We start from the raw sequence: 19,860 nt of genomic DNA, 5'->3' as shown, positions 1-19,860 counted from the left end.
TTTCCTCAGAATCTGCTTTCCAAGAATAAGTATTTGAGCCTGATTTCTGCCAGTGACCAAGTTGGCCAGAAAGGAAAAAATGACTTTCTGAAATGTATCACACACCATGAGATATACTGTCTGAGCAGGAGGATGAATAAATAATATTTATTCTGCCAAACATATTTGTGTGTATAATTTTGCCTAACTTCTGAATAAAACATAAGTGTATGAAAAATTAATGAATTATATAAATTTTTTAATTGAATTGAATTTTTAATTTAAACAGATTGTATGAAATCTAAATTCAGTTTTGATATATAAATGAAAAAGTGATAATTGTTTTGAAATTAAAGTCAATTGCATGATATGAATTCCTTGACTGCATCATTATCACTTCTCCCACCATAGATAAATCAGAAAAGAATAAAAACTCCTCCTGAGATTGGGAATCTCAGATAATTTCCCATGTACATCAAGAGATTCAGAAAAAGATCTAAGGTATCTTTCCTAACTCCACAATCACTATGAATAAAATTCAATATTTCAATTTTCTTAATTTAATCTACACTTTTTCCTTTTTTATTTCTGCTAATCAAAATGTCTAAAATCACAAATCAAGAATAGCTTCATGTGCACCCCGTATAATAGAGAATAGCTTTTATCTTTCTTTCATAATATAGACAGAAAGGAGAATGTTTCTGCAGAGATTTACAATATTTATTTAATCTCAGATTTCTGGCAGAAAGCCAGAAGAATCAGCCCATATAGATCTAAATTTCCTTTCTTCTACCTCTGAAAAATTGTTTTACCAAATAACATACATTATTTTCCGAGAGATATTAAAGATTTGCATTACTGTGCTCCAGAGAGAGGTCTCTTGGTGTCCTAATTCTCCACCAGTGCAAAGCCCACTCTGAAGAAAACAGATTCTGGTTCAGCATTTGCTCCTCAGGTTTCAGTTCTCTCCTGTGTTCCCTGCAATGCCACCATGAACTGCACTTTTTCCTGAGGTGGTCGAGGTGCAGTATCTTGACAGGAGTTCTCCTTCTTGAACGTGAGACTTCAGGTAAGGGGATGAAAACTGTCACAAAGTCTCACTGCTTGTTCTGACTTTAAATTAACCTGCAAATTCGAGAGAAATATTACAAAAAGAAATCAGATAATTCCAAGGTGCTTCTAGGTGAACTCAAACCTCCAACATTTTGGTTACCAAGTGCATTAACTATTTCAACCACCCAGGGATGCCAATTAAGAAAGAATAAGAAGTGAATAATAATTCCCAACATTGTGTGGAAATTCACATCATCAAGAAAGGTTATCTAATCCATTCAGGACTGCATCCAATTGACTTCACTAAAGCACTGTAGAAAAAGACGGTTGATGAAACAGTTGGAGAATTAGACCATATGCTGACATTTCACAAGGACAAATTTAATAAATGGAAAATGTACTCAATATGAAGGAAAGCTATAGGACAGGGAAATGAGAAAGTATATTTTTAATTTTTTTTCTCTAGGCAGTGAATGTATTACAAATAATAAAATTTGCTCTTAAAAAATGTGTTATTCCAACGCTAGAATTTTAACATATACTGACTCTATAAAATAATCATACCATTAATATTGTACATATTGATTTGGAAATAAATGTGCTCTAGATAAATTTTTTTTTTTTTTTAGATAAATAAGTAAATAAGGAAACTCTAATAGTTCTGCCTAACCTCCAAGGTCTGACACCCAAGGACTTTCTCGTCTGTGAAAGAGAAGATAGTCAATCTTCAAAGCTCTAAACAGTAAATTGAGGATTATAAGAAATTTATATTTTTATTTCACGTCTTTACCTTGGTGGCCACCATTGGTGATTCAAATCCTTCAGCGCCTATGACAATTAGTTTGCTGGTACCTGAGATGTCACTATTTAAACCCTGGGTCCTGGAGCAATTGGGTGCTCTGATGATTTTTCTGGGTGAGTTTATGGTCATTAAGTTAAAAGAGCTTCTTTGAATTAAAATTGCATACCGCCAGTAACTAATAAAACAGATAAGCACAAATAGACTGCCTCAGGATGCACATTTAAATGCAGTTATCTTCTCATCACTGAAACAATCTTAATTAAGTGAACTAAGATGAAACATTCCAAACTTATAAATAGCTGCACTAAGCATAAGAACAAAACATACCTAACAAGTTTTGATCCTCCAGGTGACAGAATCCCTAGGGACTTGGAGAAAATCAGATCTACCATCCACCATAGCTCAACCAAGCCAGCTCTGTAATGAGATCCCAAGAGTCCTCTTTGTAATTGAGAAAGAATTGGGTATTTTGAAAATTTCTCTAGCTACTTTTCTAGATTGTAACAACAAACACTGAGTTCTTTATCTAGGACTAAAAACACTGTTCACACTCATTCAGGGAAACTCTATAAACAAATGCAACAGGTCTTCAATTTTCCACAAAACGGTAATGAACCAACCAAAGGACCACCATCGATAAATCAAACCATGGTGCTTCCGTCATTCATCTCTCCCCCTCCAGAACATAACGTAGCCATAAGATGATATAAGCCAATTATTTAGGGAATTATTCAGGGAAAATCACCACCCCTGCAACCTTCAAGTCCTTTATGGTGGCACTAATCTCTGCAATCCTTCCAGGAATGCGGTATTGCTTTTCGTTTACTATTTTCCTAAGTAGGGGCAGGTCTAAAGCCTTCCACTTGGCTTTTCCTGCCATAATACTTCTTATTCCATTTCTCAGGGATTCAATGTGGGGGTTCTGCCAGTTGCTGGATGTATCTATTCCAATTATGCATTCTGGAATTAGGGAAATCACTACAGGATGGGTTCAGGAAGCCACTGGACCTACCGTGAGATAGACACAAGCTAAGACTCCATTAATAATCTGATTTCCATATGCCCCTACTCTGACTGGTGATCCACAGTGACTTTTTGGGTCCCCTGGAGTTAGCGTCTGTTCACAGCCAGTATCTAGTAGTCTCCAAAAAGTCTGATTATTTCCTTTTCCTGAAGAACCGTCATAAAAGGCCATAGATTCCTTTGGGGAAGGCTGGTAGAAAGATTAATAGTATAAGTTTTGGGCTCAGCCCCCCCTTCATTCAAGGGATTGTGAGTCTTTAAACTTACTCAAGCCTTGGAATTGACTGAGGGACCATGATTTTCTATCCTGGCTATTCAATTTAGACTGCCGTTCACTTGACCTACAATTCTTCCACTTGCACAGATCAAGTAAATATTGAGGATATTTCCTACCTATTTCACTCCTATGGACACCATGATTAAGTAGAAAATGCCATAAGTCCATAGGAGCCAGACTCTTCTGTTTACTGTGTTGATTCTGCTGTCCATTATGGTAACCATGCCCACCTTATCTTTGTCCAGTGAGAGCTGCCACTTAACCACTATCACTGCAGGGTCCAATCAATCCAATTGGAGTTAAATGTCTTAATTCAGTTAGGGCAGTTGCCACTGCCAAATATAACTTACATAAAATAGAAATCACAGCAGTCTTGACGGATGTTAGGGCTCCCTTCACAAATTTGTTCCTCAACATTGTGGTAAAAGGTGTGCCCCCTGACCACTTCATGTGCGGACCTGTGTGTCTAACCTGATAAATCCACTCTGATATACCAATTTCCCTAAGCCTATGGATGTGTTCTTCTACAGTATACCAAAGCATGTCTTGTGCTTCAACTTGATTTAGTGTAGGCTGCCATGTAATCAATGCTTCAGTGATTCAACCAAATAAGTTATTAGATCCTTTCCTAACTTCTTGAGCTGAAGCACTGAATGAAGAGTCTGTTTAGTGGACCCATATCAATAAACCCAGACTGATCCATCTTCATGTTCCTTACACCATTATCTTATACCTTTTATAAACATTGCCACACATATTCCCCACGTTTCTGTTTGTACATATTGGAAAGGTCAAGCAGTTATTCTGGAGTGTAGTGTACCTCCTCCTGAGTCACACATTGTACATTACCTTTTGGTTCTCATTGGGACTTAAGTCGACTTATAGGTCTGAAAAAAAATTTTTTTTTCTTTTTTTATAGATCTGGAAGCCAAAATTGGTGATGGGGAAGTGTTTGGAGAACATTCAACATCATCTTGTAAAGCATCTGCCTCAGGCCATGCCCCAGGCAATGACTCACACAAGGGCCCTTTACACATAGCTTGGTTAATCTCATTAAACAGAGGTGGAAGGCTTAATGGTTTTACTTGCGAGAGTGGATTAGCAGACAAACATGGAATAATCTCTTCAGATGGGAGTGAGAGGGCTCGTTCTGTTGGGAGGAAAGACTCAATGGAATTTGGGGGCTGAGTGTCTCCAGCTCCTTGAATACCTGCCCATATGTCCCCAACCCAAGTTTAAGGATTCCAGTTCTTCCCAGTCAATGCCCTTCTTTTAACTTCAGACACCTCTTGAGGTTGGTAATTCATCCACTCTTACAATCAGACTCTGGGTTTGGCTTTCTGCAATATCACCTTTGTTATTTCAAGAAATAAGGCTTTCTTTCAAGGCGTGAGTGGAAACTTTGAGGTCATTTATAAGTCACTTGAGCTTTGATTCTGATGCCCTGAGCTCATCTCTTTCTTTCACCAGTTTGTCTAGGGAAAGTACAAACAACCAACCAGCTTCCTTATACTTCTCATTCTGACAAAATTCTAGAAAGGTATCACACACGCAATCACCAAGCCTCAACTTTCATCAATACCTCAACTACTGCTGGTGATATTTTGCATATTTGTATTGCCACTTACACCATGGATTAGCAGTGCCCTTGTTACTACTGGAAGCAGACTCATCAACATCTTCGATACTAACCAGGCTTGAGAAATAATTTAGAAACTCACCCTTACAATTTTGTTCCTCTAGAAGCACTCTTGGTACCAAATGTCTCAGGCTGGGTTTCTAGAGAAGCAAAACCAGTAAAGCATGTAAATGTAAGTATAGAGAGAGACAGAGATATCAAGAAAATGGCTCATGTGGTTATAGTAGCTGGAACGGCCTAAGTCCATGGGTCAGGATAGAGGCTTCTCCTAATTCACATAGCTACAGGGCTGTCAAAGAGAAGATTGGCAGGACAGAGAGCAGGGCTTTTGCTCACAGGTTGCAAGGATCGATGAATCCCAAGATCCACAAGCTAGACTACAGGTAAGCTGCTAGCTGAAACCACAAACATCAGAGATCAGAGAAATTGAACCCAGCTAAAGGTTCCACAGTGAGCAAAAGCCCTCTAGCCTTGCCAGAATGTCCATTTAAAATTGATGCAGGCCACACACTCAACGAAACTCCCTTTCAACTGATTGGCTACTCACAACAGGTCCTATCACAGAGGTGATCACATTATATCAAATCTCATCACGGAAGTGATCAAAACGTCATAGGAGAGGCGGGGGCAAGATGGCTGACTAGGTAGACGCTACCTCGGATACCTCTTGCAACAAAGACTCGGAAAAACAAGTGAATCGATCACATACATGGCAATCTACGAACCCTGACCATCAAACACAGATCTAAAGAGTTGACCTGAGTGACAGAGACTGAGAACGAACAACCACAGGGAAGCAGCGACTGTTTTCGGAGCCTGGAGCCAGCGTCCCAGTCAGGAAACCTTGGCGCCGGGATTTGGACTGGGTGCAGGGGAGCTGAGCACGGCATCCTGAGACTGCACAAACATGGGGGGCAGCCCTAGCCCCTGAACTGACCTCGGGGGAAGCCTAGCCAGAGCATGCAGGCAGTGCAGCAACACGGCAGACAGGAGGAGAAGTCACCGGAGACAGCAACTGGTTTTGGAGCTTGGAGTGTGGTGTCCCAGCCTGGGAACCTTGGCGCTGGGCTTCAGACTGGGAGCGGAGGAACTAACCATGGCTTCTGAGACAGCGCAAGCACCGTACACAGGCCTGACCCTCGGGGACAATCTCTACCCAGCCAGCACACACAGTCAACATGCCCCTCGGGAATCTCAGATAAAACAGTCATCTCAAGCAAGATAAGTAACTTTGTCTATATTCCGGGGTGCTACTCTCTCCTACTTATCTGAACCCTCCCCTCCCCTTCCCAGGCAGCTTCATTAACATTGGAATTTCCTGAGCCAGAGAGCAAACTGCTCTGCAGATTTTCTTTCTTTTTTGGGGGAGGGGGGGTCTTTTCCTAACCCATTCTCCTGGCCTGAGAGAAGCAGCTACAAAAAAACCAGGGACCAAAAATCCTTCCCTAATTGGACTAAAAACACAGAACCAGCTCCAGCCAAGCATATGTGATCCACAGTCTCGGGCTTTCATCCCTACAGGGAACAAGGTGGCTATTATAATGCAAAGGCATTTCTGATAAGGATCTGACTGTAATTTTTTTTGCGGATTTACTGGAAAGAAAAGTTTCCCAGGTCTGATATCTCTGCGTATTCAACAGAGCCCTAACTGACCAACAACAGGGAACTGAGGGCTGAAGCTACCCCCAGACCACCTAGCCTCCTGCCTTAGGGGTCTAAGGAGGGTGACACCTAGCAATCTGTAGAGATACTTGCATTGGGGGCCTAAGGTACAGCTGCAGAGCCCTCCCACCAAGGTGCTTTAGGAATAGAGACACACCTACCTCACTGACACTTGGGGGAATCCTGTCAGCATCCTGCCCCCCCCTGGAGTGTGAACCCCACCTGCTACTAGAATCTGGTGCACACAACTATCACCACTACTTCTCAAGGTGGATAGGTGACAGTCTGCATCACACACTTGGTGACCCAAAATCAGATTCTACTCAAGAATAGTGAATGGACTCTTAGGCTTATATATCTGGTAACAGCCCAAACCAGCTGGTAATAGGATATAAGTGAGTCAAGGGCTACAACAATCAGGACAGCACAATCTAGTAGCCCATCTATGTATATTGAAAGAAAACAAAACAAGATAATACTCAGTGAGCATTATAGAATATAGAATAAATCATTACAATATCTTAGTGATGGCTCAGAGACAGCAGTCGATATCAAACCACATAAAGAAGCAGACCATGGTTCCTTCTACAACCCCCCAAACTAAAGAATCAAAATCTTTCCAAAATGAAGATACAATCCTGGAATTGCCAGAGACAGAATATAAAAAACTAATTTACAGAATGCTTCAAGACATCAGGGATGACCTCAGAAATGAAATAAGGCAATCTGCAGAAAAAGCCAAGGAACACACTGATAAAGCAGTTGAAGAACTCAAAAAGATTATTCAAGAACATACTGGAAAAATTAATAAGTTGCAAGAATCCATAGAGAGACAGCATTCAGAAATCCAAAAGATTAACAATAAGATTACAGAATTAGACAACACTTTTTTATAGGAAGTCAGAGGAGCAGACTCGAGCAATTAGAATGTAGACTGGGACTTCTGGAGGACCAGGGAATTAACACAAATATAGCTGAAAAAAATCAGATAAAAGAATTTTAAAAAATGAAGAAACCCTAAGAATCATGTGGGACTCTATCAAGAAGAATAACTTGCATGTGATTGGAGTCCCAGAACAGGGAGGGATAACAGAAAATACACAGAGAATAGTTGAAGATCTCTTGGCAGAAAACTTCCCTGACATCATGAAAGATGAAACGATATCTATCCAAGATGCTCATCAAACTCCACTTAAGATTCATCCAAAAAGAAAATCACCAAGACATATTATCATCAAACTTGCCAAAACCAAAGATAAAGTGAAAATTTTAAAAGCAGCCAGGGATAAAAGAAAGGTCTCCTACAATGGAGAATCAATAAGAATAAGTTCAAACTACTCAGGAGAGACCATGCAGGCAAGAAGGCAATGGGATGACATATACAGACCGCTGAAGGAGAAAAACTGCCAGCCAAGGATCATATATCCAGCAAAACTCTCTCTGAAATATGAAGGCAAAATTAAGACATTTACAGATAAACACAAATTTAGAGAATTTGGAAAAACCAAACCAAAGCTACAAGAAATACTAAGGGAAATTGTTTGGTCAGAAAACCAACAATATCAGGTACCAGCACAACACAAGGTCACAGAACAGAGCATCCTGATATCAACTCAAATAGGGAAACCACAAAAACAAATTAAGATTAATTAAAAAAAAAAAAAAAACACTCAAAACAGTGAATCATTAAAGTCAATATGTCAAAGATCACAATAATCAAAAAGAGGGACTAAATATAGGTGGCATAGAACTGCCATATGGAGAGGGATGCAAGGCGATATAGGACAATACAAGTTAGGTTTTTACTTAGAAAAATAGGGGTAAATATTAAGGTAACCACAAAGAGGTATAATAACTCCATAACTCAAAATAAAAACCAAGAAAAACATAACGACTCACCAAACATAAAGTCAAATACTATGAAAATGAGGAACACACAATTTACAAAGAAAAACATCTCAGCACAAAAAAGTAAGTGGAAAAATGAAATTGTCAACAACACATATAAAAAGGCATCAAAATGACAGCACTAAACACATAATTCTCTATAATTACGCTGAATGCCAATGGACTAAATGCACCAATAAAGAGACAGAGAGTCTCAGAGACTCAGACTGGATAAAGAAACACGATTCGTCTATATGCCTCCTAAAAGAGACACACCTTAGACTTAGAGACACAAACAAACTAAAACTGAAAGGATGGAAAAAAATACATCAAGCAAACAATAAGCAAAAAAGAGCAGGAGTGGCAATATTAATTTCTGAGAAAATAGACTTTAAAGTTAAATCCACCACAAAGGATAAGGAAGGACACTATGTAACGATAAAAGGGACAACTGACCAGGAAGATATAACCATATTAAATATTTATGCACCCAATGACAGGGCTGCAAGATACATAAATCAAATTTTAACAGAACTGAAAAGTGAGATAAACACCTCCACAATTACAGTAGGAGACTTCAACACACTACTTTCAGAGAAGGACAGGACATCCAGTGACAAGCTCAATAGAGACACGGAAGACCTAATTACTGCAATGAACCAACTTGACCTCATTGACTTATACAGAACTCTCCACCCAACTACTGCAAAGTATACTTTTTTTTCTAGTGCACATGGAACAATCTTTAGAATAGACCATATAGAAATTAGGTCATAAAACAAACCTTTGCAGAATCCAAAACATCGAAATATTACAAAGCATCTTCTCAGATCATAAGGCCATAAAAGTGGAAATCAATAACAGAAAAAATTAGGGAAAAGAAATCAAATACTTGGAAACTGAACAATACCCTACTGAAAAAAAAACTGGGTTATAGAAGACGTTAAGGAGGGAATAAGGAAATTCATAGAATGCAACAAGAATGAAAACACTTCCTATCAAAACCTCTGGGACAAAGCAAAAGCAGTGCTCAGAGGTCAATTTATATCGATAAATGCACACATACAAAAAGAAGAAAGAGCCAAAATCAGAGAACTGTCCCTACAACTTGAACAAATAGAAAGTGAGCAACAAAAGAATCCATCAGGCACCAGAAGAAAACAAATAATAATAATTAGAGCTGAACTAAATGAATTAGAGAACAGAAAAACAATTGAAAGAATTAACAAAGCCAAAAGCTGGTTCTTTGAAAAAATTAATAAAATTGATAAACCATTGGCCAGACTGACTAAAGAAATACAGGAAAGGAAAGTAATAACCTGAAAAAGAAATGAGGTGGGCCACATCGCAACAGACCCAACTGAAATTAAAAGAATCCTACCAGATTATTATGAAAAATTGTACTTTAACAAATTTGCAAACCTAGAAGAAATGGATGAATTCCTAGAAAAACGCTACCTACCTAAACTAACACAATCAGAAGTAGAACAACTAAATAGACCCATAACAAAAAAAGAGATTGAAACAGTAATCAAAAAAAACTCCCAACAAAAAAAAAGCCCTGGCATGGACGGCTTTACCACAGAGTTCTACCAAACTTTCAGAGAAGAATTAACACCACTACTACTAAAGATATTTCAGAGCATAGAAAATGACGGAATACTGCCTAACTCCTTCTATGAAGCCACCATCTCCCTAATAGCAAAACCAGGTAAAGACATCACAAAAAAAGAAAATTACAGACCTATATCCCTCATGAACATAGATGCAAAAATCCTCAACAAAATACTAGCCAATAGAATTCAACAACATATCAAAAAAATAATCCACCACGACCAAGTGGGATTTATACCAGGTACACAGAGAAAAATTTTCTTTTTTTTAATGCAAGGCTGGTGTAATATTAGAAAAAGCATTAATGTAATCCACCATATAAATAAAACAAAAGACAAAAAAAAACATGATCTTATCAATTGATGCAGAAAAGGCATTTGACAAAGTCCAACACCCATTTATGACAAAAACTCTCAGCAAAATAGGAATTGAAGGAAAATTCCTCAACATAATAAAGGGCATCTATACAAAGCCAACAGCCAACATCACTCTAAATGGAGAGAGCCTGAAAGCATTTCCCTTGAGAATGGGAACCAGACAAGGATGCCCTTTATCACCACTCTTATTCAACATTGTGCTAGAGGTCCTAGCCAGAGCAATTAGGCTAGACAAAGAAATAAAGGGCATCCGGATTGGCAAGAGGAAGTGAAATTATCTCTATTTGCAGATGACATGATCTTATACACAGAAAGCCCTAAGGAATCCTCCAGAAAACTACTGAAACTAGTAGAAGAGTTTGGCAGAGTCTCAGGTTATAAGATAAACATACAAAAATCACTTGGATTCCTCAACACCAACAAAAAGAACATCGAAGAGGAAATCACCAAATGAATACCATTCACAGTAGCCCTCAAGAAGATAAAATACTTAGGAATAAATCTTGCCAAAGATGTAAAAGACCTATACAAAGAAAACTACAAAGTACTACTACAAGAAACTAAAAAGGACCTACTTAAGTGGAAACATATTCCTTGCTCATGGATAGGAAGACTTAACATAGTAAAAATGTCTCTTCTACCAAAAGCCATCTATACATACAATGCACTTCCAATCCAAATTCCAATGACATTTTTTAATGTGATGGAGAAACAAATCACCAACTTCATGTGGAAGGGAAAGAAGCCCCAGATAAGTAAAGCATTACTGAAAAAGAAGAAGAAAGTGGGAGGCCTCACTCTACCTGATTTTAGAACCTATTATACAGCCACAGTAGTCAAAACAGCCTGGTACTGGTACAAAAACAGGCACATAGACCAATGGAACAGAATTGAGAACCCAGATACAAATCCATCCACATATGAGCAGCTGATATTTGACAAAGGCCCGGTGTCAGTTAATTGGGGAAAAGATAGTCTTTTTAACAAATGGTGCTGGCATAACTGGATATCCATTTGCAAAAAAATCAAACAGGACCCATACCTCACACCATGCACAAAAACTAACTCCAAGTGGATCAAAGACCTAAACATAAAGACTAAAACGATAAAGATCATGGAAGAAAAAATAGGGACAACATTAGGAGCCCTAATACAAGGCATAAACAGAATACAAAATATTACCAAAAATGACGAAGAGAAACCAGATAACTGGGAGCTCCTAAAAATCGAACACCTATGCTCATCTAAAGACTTCACCAAAAGAGTAAAAAGACCACCTACAGATTGGGAAATAATTTTCAGCTATGACATCTCCGACCAGTGCCTGATCTCTAAAATCTATATGATTCTGTCAAAACTCAACCACAAAAAGACAAACAATCCAATCAAGAAGTGGGCAAAGTATATGAACACACACTTCACTAAAGAAGATATTCAGGCAGCTAACAGATACATGAGAAAATGCTCTTGATCATTAGCCATTAGAGAAATGCAAATTAAAACTACGATGAGATTCTATCTCACACCAACAAGGCTGGCATTAATCCAAAAAACACAAAAGAATAAATGTTGGAGAGGCTGCAGAGAGATTGGAACTCTTATACACTGCTGGTGGGAATGTAAAATGGTACAACCACTTTGGAAATCTATCTGGCGTTTTCTTAAAAAGTTAGAAATAGAGCTACCATACAACCCAGAAATCCCACTCCTCGGAATATAAAAAAAAAAAAAAAAAAAAATTTTTTTTTTTTTTTTACCCTAGAGAAACAAGAGCCTTCACACAAACAGATATATGCACACCCATGTTTATTGCAGTTCTGTTTACAACAGCAAAAAGCTGGAAGCAACCAAGGTGTCCATCAATGGATGAATGGTTAAATAAGTTGTGGTATATTCACACAATGGAATACTACGCATCGATAAAGAACAGTGACGAATCTCTGAAACATTTCATAACATCGAGGAACCTGGAAGGCATTATGATGAGCGAAATTAGTCAGAGGCAAAAGGACAAATATTATATAAGACCACTATTATAAGATCTTGAGAAATAGTATAAACTGAGAAGAACACATACTTTTGTGGTTACAAGGCGGGAAGGGAGGGAGGGTGGGAGTGGGTTTTTTACTGATTAGTTAGTAGATAAGAACTACTTTAGGTGAAAGGAAGGACAATACTCAATACACAGAAGGTCGGCTCAACTGGACTGGACCAAAAGCAAAGAAGCTTCCAGGATAAACTGAATGCTTCAAAGGTCGGCAGAGCAAGGGTGGGGGTTTGGGGACTATGGCTTAAGGGGACTTCTAAGTCAATTGGCAAAATAATTCTATTATGAAAACGTTCTGCATCCCACTTTGAAAAGTGGCGTCTGGGGTCTTAAATGCTAACAAGCGGCCATCTAAGATGCATCAATTGGTCTCAACCCACCTGGAGCAAAGGAGAATGAAAACACCAAGGTCACATGATAACTCAGAGCCCAAGAGACAGAAAGGACCACATGAATCAGGGACTTACATCATCCTGAGACCAGAAGAACTTGATGGTGCCTGGCCACAACCGATGACTGCCCTGACAGGGAACACAACAGAGAACCCCTGAGGGAGCAGGAGATCAGTGGGATGCAGACCCCAAATTCTCATAAAAAGACCTGACTTAATGGTCTGACTGAGACTAGAGAAATCCCTGCGGTCTTGGTCCCCAAACCTTCTCTTGGCCCAGGACAGGAACCATTCCCGAAGACAACTCATCAGACATGGAAGGGACTGGACAATGGGTAGGAGAGAGATGCTCATGAAGAGTGAGTTACTTGTATCATGTGGACACTTGAGGCTGTGTTGGCATCTCCTGTCTGGAGGGGAGATAGGAGGGTAGAGAGGGTTAGAAACTGGCAAAATTGTCACGAAAGGAGAGACTGGAAGGGCTTACTCATTAGGGGGAGAGTAAGTGGGAGTATGGAGTAAGGTGTATATAAGCTTATATGTGACAGACTGACTTGATTTGTAAACATTCACTTAAAGCTCAATAAAAATTATTTAAAAAAAAAGTTATAGGACTGCCAATGCACTGAGAATCATTGCCCAGCCAAGTTGAAACACAGCCTTAACTATCTCAACATCTTTCTGGTATTCTCTGCCTTCAGCCAGTGTCATGGATTGAATTATGTCCCCCAAAAATGTGTGTATCAACTTTGTTAGGACATGTGTGCTTGTCTTCAATTTTGTGATTGTAATTTTATATTGAGAGGATAAGGGTGGGATTGTAACACCACCCTTAGTTAGATCACCTCCCTGATCCAAGGTACAGGGTGTTTCCCTGGGGTGTGGCCTGCACCACCTTTTATCTCTCAAGAGACAAAAGGAAAGGGAAGGAAGCAGAGAGTTGGGGACTTCATACCACCAAGAAAGAAGCACCTGGAGCAGAGCGCATCCTTTGGACCTAGGGTCCCTACATCTGAGAAGCTCCTCAACCATGGGAAGATTGAGGACAAGGACCTTCCTCCAGAGCCAACAGGGAGAAAAAGCCTTTCCCTGGAGCTGACACCCTGAATTTGGACTTGTAACCTATTACACTGTGAGGGAACAAATTTCTCTTTGTTAACGCCATCTACTTGTGGTATCTCCATTGTAGGAGCACTAGATCACTAAGAAAGCCAGTATGCATCCATCTGACATCAGCAATGATATTTCTCATTCCACAACCTCTTCTGAATCTGGCTTGAATTTCTGGCAGTTCCCTGTTGATGCACTGCTGCAACCGCTTTTGAATGATATTAAGCAAAATTTTACTTGAGTGTGATATTAATAATATTGTTTAATACTTCCCGTATTCTTTTGGGTCACCTTTCTTTGGAATAGGCATAAATATGGATCTCTTCCAGTTTTTGGCCAGGTAGCTGTGTTCCAATTTTCCTGGCATAGATGAGTGAACACCTCCAGCGCTGCACATGTTTGTTGTAACATCTCAATTGATATTCCGTCAATTCCTGAAGGTTTGTTTTTTGCCAATGTCTTCAGTGCGGCTTGGACTTCTTTCTTTCAGTACTATCTGTTCTTGATCATATGCTACCCTCTGAAACGACTGAATGTCGTCCAATTCTTTTTGGTACTCTGTGTATTCCTTTCATCTTCTTTTGATGCTTCCTGCATTGTTCAGTATTTTGCCCATGGAATCATTCACTATTGCAAGTTGAGGCTTGAGTTTTTTCTTTAGCTTTTTCAGCTGGAGAAATGCTGAGCACATTCTTCCCTTTTGGTTTTCTAACTTCAGGTCTTTGCACATGTCATTATCATACTTTGTCTTCTTGAGCAGCCCTTTGAAATCTTCTGTTCAACTCTTTTACCTCATTGCTTCTTCCATTCACTTCAGCTACTCGACCTTCAAGCATAATGTTCAAAATCTCTTCTGACATTCATTTTGGTGTTTTTTTTTTTTTCTTTGCTGTCTTTTTAATGACCTCTTGCTTTCTTCATGGATGATGTCCCTGATGTCATCCCACAACTTGTCTGGTCTTTTGTCATTAGTGTTCGATGTGTCAAATCTATCCATGAGGTGGTCTCTAAATTCAGGTGGTATATACTCAGGTTTGTACTTTGACTTCCGTGGACTTGTTCTAATTTTCTTCAGCTTCAACTTGAACTTGCATGTGACCAACTGAATATCTGTCCTGCGGTCAGGCCCTGGCCTTCTTCTAACTGATGCTATTGAGCTTTTCCATTGCCTCTTTCCACTATATCAGACAGTGTTTTACCGCCATTCATAAGGTTTCACTGGCTAATTTTTTTCGCAAGCAGACTGCCAGGTCCCTCTTCCGAATCTGTCTTGTTCTGGAAGTTCAGCTAAACCTTGCCCACCATGGGCGATTTTGAATACCATGGCATAGCTTCCAGCTTCAGAGCAACACACAAGCCCCCATAAAATGACCAACTGACAGAAGCATGGGGAGAACTAGCATATGACCCAGCGATTCCATTCCTAGGTATACATTCAAAAGAATTGAAAGCAGGGACTCAAAAAGATATTTGTATACTAATGTTCATAGCAGCACTGTTCACAATAGCCTAAAGGTGGAGACAACCCAAGTGTCCATCAAGAGATGAATGGATAAACAAAATATGATATATCTATACAATGGAATATTATCCTGCTATAAAAAGGAAAGATATTATATTGCATGCCACAACGTGGAAGAATCTTGAAAACATCACATTAATTGAAATAAGCCAGACACAAAAGGACAGATATTGTATGATTCTTTTATATGAAATATCTAGTTTAGGCAAATTCATAGAGACGGAAAGTAGATTAGAGGTTACAAAGGAGTTGGGGAGTTGAAAAGGGGGAGTTACTGCTTAATGGGTACTGTATTTCTATTTGGGACAATGAAAAAATTTGTACATAGATGGTGGTGATGGTTGTACAAATTTAAGAAAGTTATTATTACTGTTGAACTGTACCCTTAAAAACGGTTAAAGTAGCAAACCGTAGTTTTACGTATTGCCACAATTTAAAAAAAAAGTTTTTAAAGCAATTGAACATTGAGTCTCATTATCTTGTACTTAAAACACTGACTCCACCATATCAATCAGCCCAAGCTATGTTTACATGACAGAACAAGTAAAAGAGAACTGAGATGCCCCAGCCAACAGCCTGCCAACTGCCAGATGTATAAGGCCATCTTAGATCGGCCAGCTGCCAATCAATCCATCAGCTGACCATAGATATATGAGAATGCCCAGCAGAGATATGCCAAGCAAAGTCCCAGGCCCCTACAGTACATAGAATAGCACAGAAGGACAGGAATGGGGTCAGAGACTAAAGGTGCAAAGAACTGATACAGTATATATTAAGTATTACCTAATTTAAAATTCTTAAAGACAGTACTTTCCCTAAACTTGAATACATAACTTTTCATTTTAAAAAATGATCATCGTGTTACCGGAATAAGGTTCTTGCCTCTCAGTAGTCAAGAATGAGCAGGTAAGGCATGTAGTTTTCCACACAAGCAAAGCTTTATTGAAGAGGCTTGCAAGCGGAGAAGAGGAAGGCCTAGAGCAAAGCATACCAATGTCTCACAGAACAAAAGAAGGTCCGAGTTTTTAAAAATTCTTGGGCCGGGGGAGGGGGAAGGGAGATTCATATTTATTCATAGGCACAGCCAGGGATAGGTTAATTAAGGTGTGCGCACAGCAGCTTTCCAAGATGGCTCCTGTCCCAGAGGTCTCTGGGATTCATAATAGGACTTATTATGGGGTGTCACACCATAAAAAGTCTCTCGTTTCCCAGGTTCGATTCCCTGGCTGGTGCTGTAGCCCCTTACTGCCCCTGGTGGAAGGTCACGCAGCGGTCACAGGTGGGTGCTCTGGGCATGTCCCTGGGCCTGGTTTTCTCCAGCTGCTTCTGAAAGGCAACTTTAAAGAAGTTTGCAGGCTATTTTTAGATACCCTGTCCCATTGTTCTGGGGATTGGCTTTGTTTCTGTGCCCAGGCCCATTACTTGTTACTGTGTTTGCAGATTTGGGGGCCCCTCTGTTCTCTGTCTTACTGAGTCTCTAGGTTCCACACTCAATCCCCTATTTCCTCCCTGATGGTGTAGTCTACTTTGCTTTTACTTGATTCTCCTCTAACCACACCAGTTTCTTTGCTATTCCTCAAACAGGCACCCTCCAATCTCAGGGCCTTTGTTTCCTGTCTTAATTGGCCGTTGATTTTTCAAACTAGATGAAATTTCAGCATCATGAAACTTCAGAATTCTAAAGTACAAAAGCTGCTGTTAATAATGTCATCATCTTTAACAACCATCTTCAAAGCTGTAATATCACTGGGGAAAATGTGATCACAATTCTGTTGGAAAATGATTTCCACCTGAATTTCTATATCTGGCCAAATTATCAGTCAAGCATCAGAATAAAATTAAGACATTTTCAGACATGTAAACTCCTAAAAATGTATCTTGCAAGCCCATTAGAAGATGTGCTGCACCAAGCAGTAAGTCGTGGATCTAGAAAAAGAATATTCAATGCAGTCAGCAAAGGACACGCTTAATTTTTTTAAGACTAAAGAAAATACAACAAAGGAAATACTTAAAGATCACAGGATGAGAGTCCTATAACGGTCCAAGAGAACACCAGTTCAGAGAAAGCAGAATGGAATGGCCTACTGAGATGTTTTGAAAAGGAAAATGAAATCCATATATTAATTATTTGAATATTGAGAAAACATTTACATTTGTTAGTAATTGAGTATAAATCAATCAGAAGTGCATAGTAAACTAAACAAACAAAAAATAAGACAATTTTAAAATCTGAAAATAGAAAAGCTATATAAGAAAGGAAATGTTACGTTACACTAAGCCGTTCAGGTGGGAATAATATTCAAATAGGCATAATAATGTAAATCCTGAATACAAATCAAACAAAGAGTTATATAATTATACTATGAGGATGAGAGTTAGAAATTTTAAAGGCTAATTTCTGGGGCTAAAAAATAAATAAATAAATAGCTGCAATTCAAATTCAGTGAATAAAAGGGATATAATACCAATAGCCTCTTGGGATTATCTTAGAAATGGAACTCTGATTTAAAATTAGAATATGAATCTACATAATTTCCAACACTAACATGCTAAAGAAAAAGACTATCTCAGTTTTTTTTTTTTAAAGACGTAGAATATTCATTGGTACAAAGCAACATCCACTCATGATTTTTAAAAGAGTAAAAGAAATCTCACCAGAATACAAATTGGAAGGAACTTCCTTAATTTGACAAATAGAATCTTAAAACAAACAAACAAAAAAATTATTAGTAATACTAACCCACCCAACCCAGTACCCTTGAGTTGGAAAGGACTTTCTTTAGAATAAGAAACAACACAAGCAGAAGCATAGCTTGTTTGTTGCTGTAAGATAAGAGGGAGAGACAAACATGCAGTTTTAACAGAAAGTTCATTCAATTGTTCCTGACAGAACACCTTGTTCAACACACCAGGATGTTTAATAGACTTACTGATGGTAAGAAGAATGCAAGCATGCAGCCTTTGTTCACGTCACCCATAAAAACTCTTCTCCTCTCACGTGTCAGAAATTATTGTACCCTGTTTGGGTGCGGTAATGTGTCCCATTTTGCAAAACACTTCCTACTATAAAACTTTTTGTTTTCACTTCAGACAGAATGTCAGACTGGTGTTTCATTATGACAGTATATTTTACCAAACTTTCTTGGAACAGACAGAGTCCCTATCATTAGTGGTTGTTATTAAAAAACCACTTCAATGTTTAAAAAAAAGAAGACATGCTATCCAATTCCTTTCATAAGATTACAATAACCATGAGGAGAAAACAAAACAAAATGAAACAGTTGAAAGATACATAGGATAATCTCATTCATGAGGATAACTACCAAAATCCTCAATATAAATTTAGTCATTTGAATTCAATAGAAAAAAAAAAAAAGGGTTGTAATCCAGTGTGATATCATCTAGGAATGCAAGGATAATAATATCAGCCAATGTAGTCCACCAAATTAACATTAATATGTTAAAGGGGAAATTTTTAGTCACTTTAATAAATTCCTAAAAGAACACTCAGTAAAATTCTGCATTCATTTGAGAGAAAATCTTTTAATGAAGTGAGAATTAAGTTTTCTTAAAATGAATACCTTTATCTAAAACCTGTTGCAAACATTTAAGTTGGTGATATTTTTAAAAACTTTCTCGTTTTAAAATTAGAAATAAAATCAAGAATTTTCTCTCTCTTTCTAATAGTCGACACTGCACTCTAAGTTCTTACCCAAGTAATAAGACAAAGTGAATTACTTAGTTTTAGGAATTACAACCAAATGGATAAAGCAATCAGTATCTGCAGATGACAAGTTGACTGTGTGGGAGTTTGCCTTGGTCAAGATCAATATGCAAAAACAACATTTCTCTAAACAAGCAAAATATAATAATAATGTTGCTATCAGCTGTTGACAAGTTGGTTCCAAAGCATAGAACCCTATGTACAACAGACCAAAACACTGCCCAGTCCTGCACCAGCGTCACAATCATCCTTGCTTCTAAGGAGCATTCTGTCTGTATTTCTTCCAAGACAGATTTGTTCATTCTTCTGGAAGTCCATGGTATATTCAATACCAACTTCGTAATTCAAAAGCATCGATTCTTCTTCAGAGTTCCTTATTCATTGTCCAGCTTTTGCATGCATATGAGGTGACTGAAAACACCATGGCTGGAGTCAGGCACACCTTAGTCCTTTAAGTGGCATCTTTGCTTTTTAACCTTTTAAAGAGGTCTTTTGCAGCAGATTTGCCCAATGCAATGTGTCGTTTCATTTCTTGACTGCAGCTTCCATAATGATAATTGTAAAGTATAATTTAAAATACCTTTCAAGTATGGAGAACAGATCTGCCACTGCTGCCTCTAAAAAACCAGGCACCTCCTTTTCCACATCCTCAAGAGGTCTACTTTGTGTAGCACTTGCTTCCTCAGGTTGCTCAGTAAAAATTAAGCCAATTTGAAGACATTATTTCATAGCTTTATTTACATTAACATTTTT

This window comes from Elephas maximus, chromosome 1 (genome assembly GCF_024166365.1).
Source record: "Elephas maximus indicus isolate mEleMax1 chromosome 1, mEleMax1 primary haplotype, whole genome shotgun sequence".
NCBI lineage: Eukaryota > Metazoa > Chordata > Mammalia > Proboscidea > Elephantidae > Elephas > Elephas maximus.
This window is presented reverse-complemented; position numbering follows the sequence as displayed.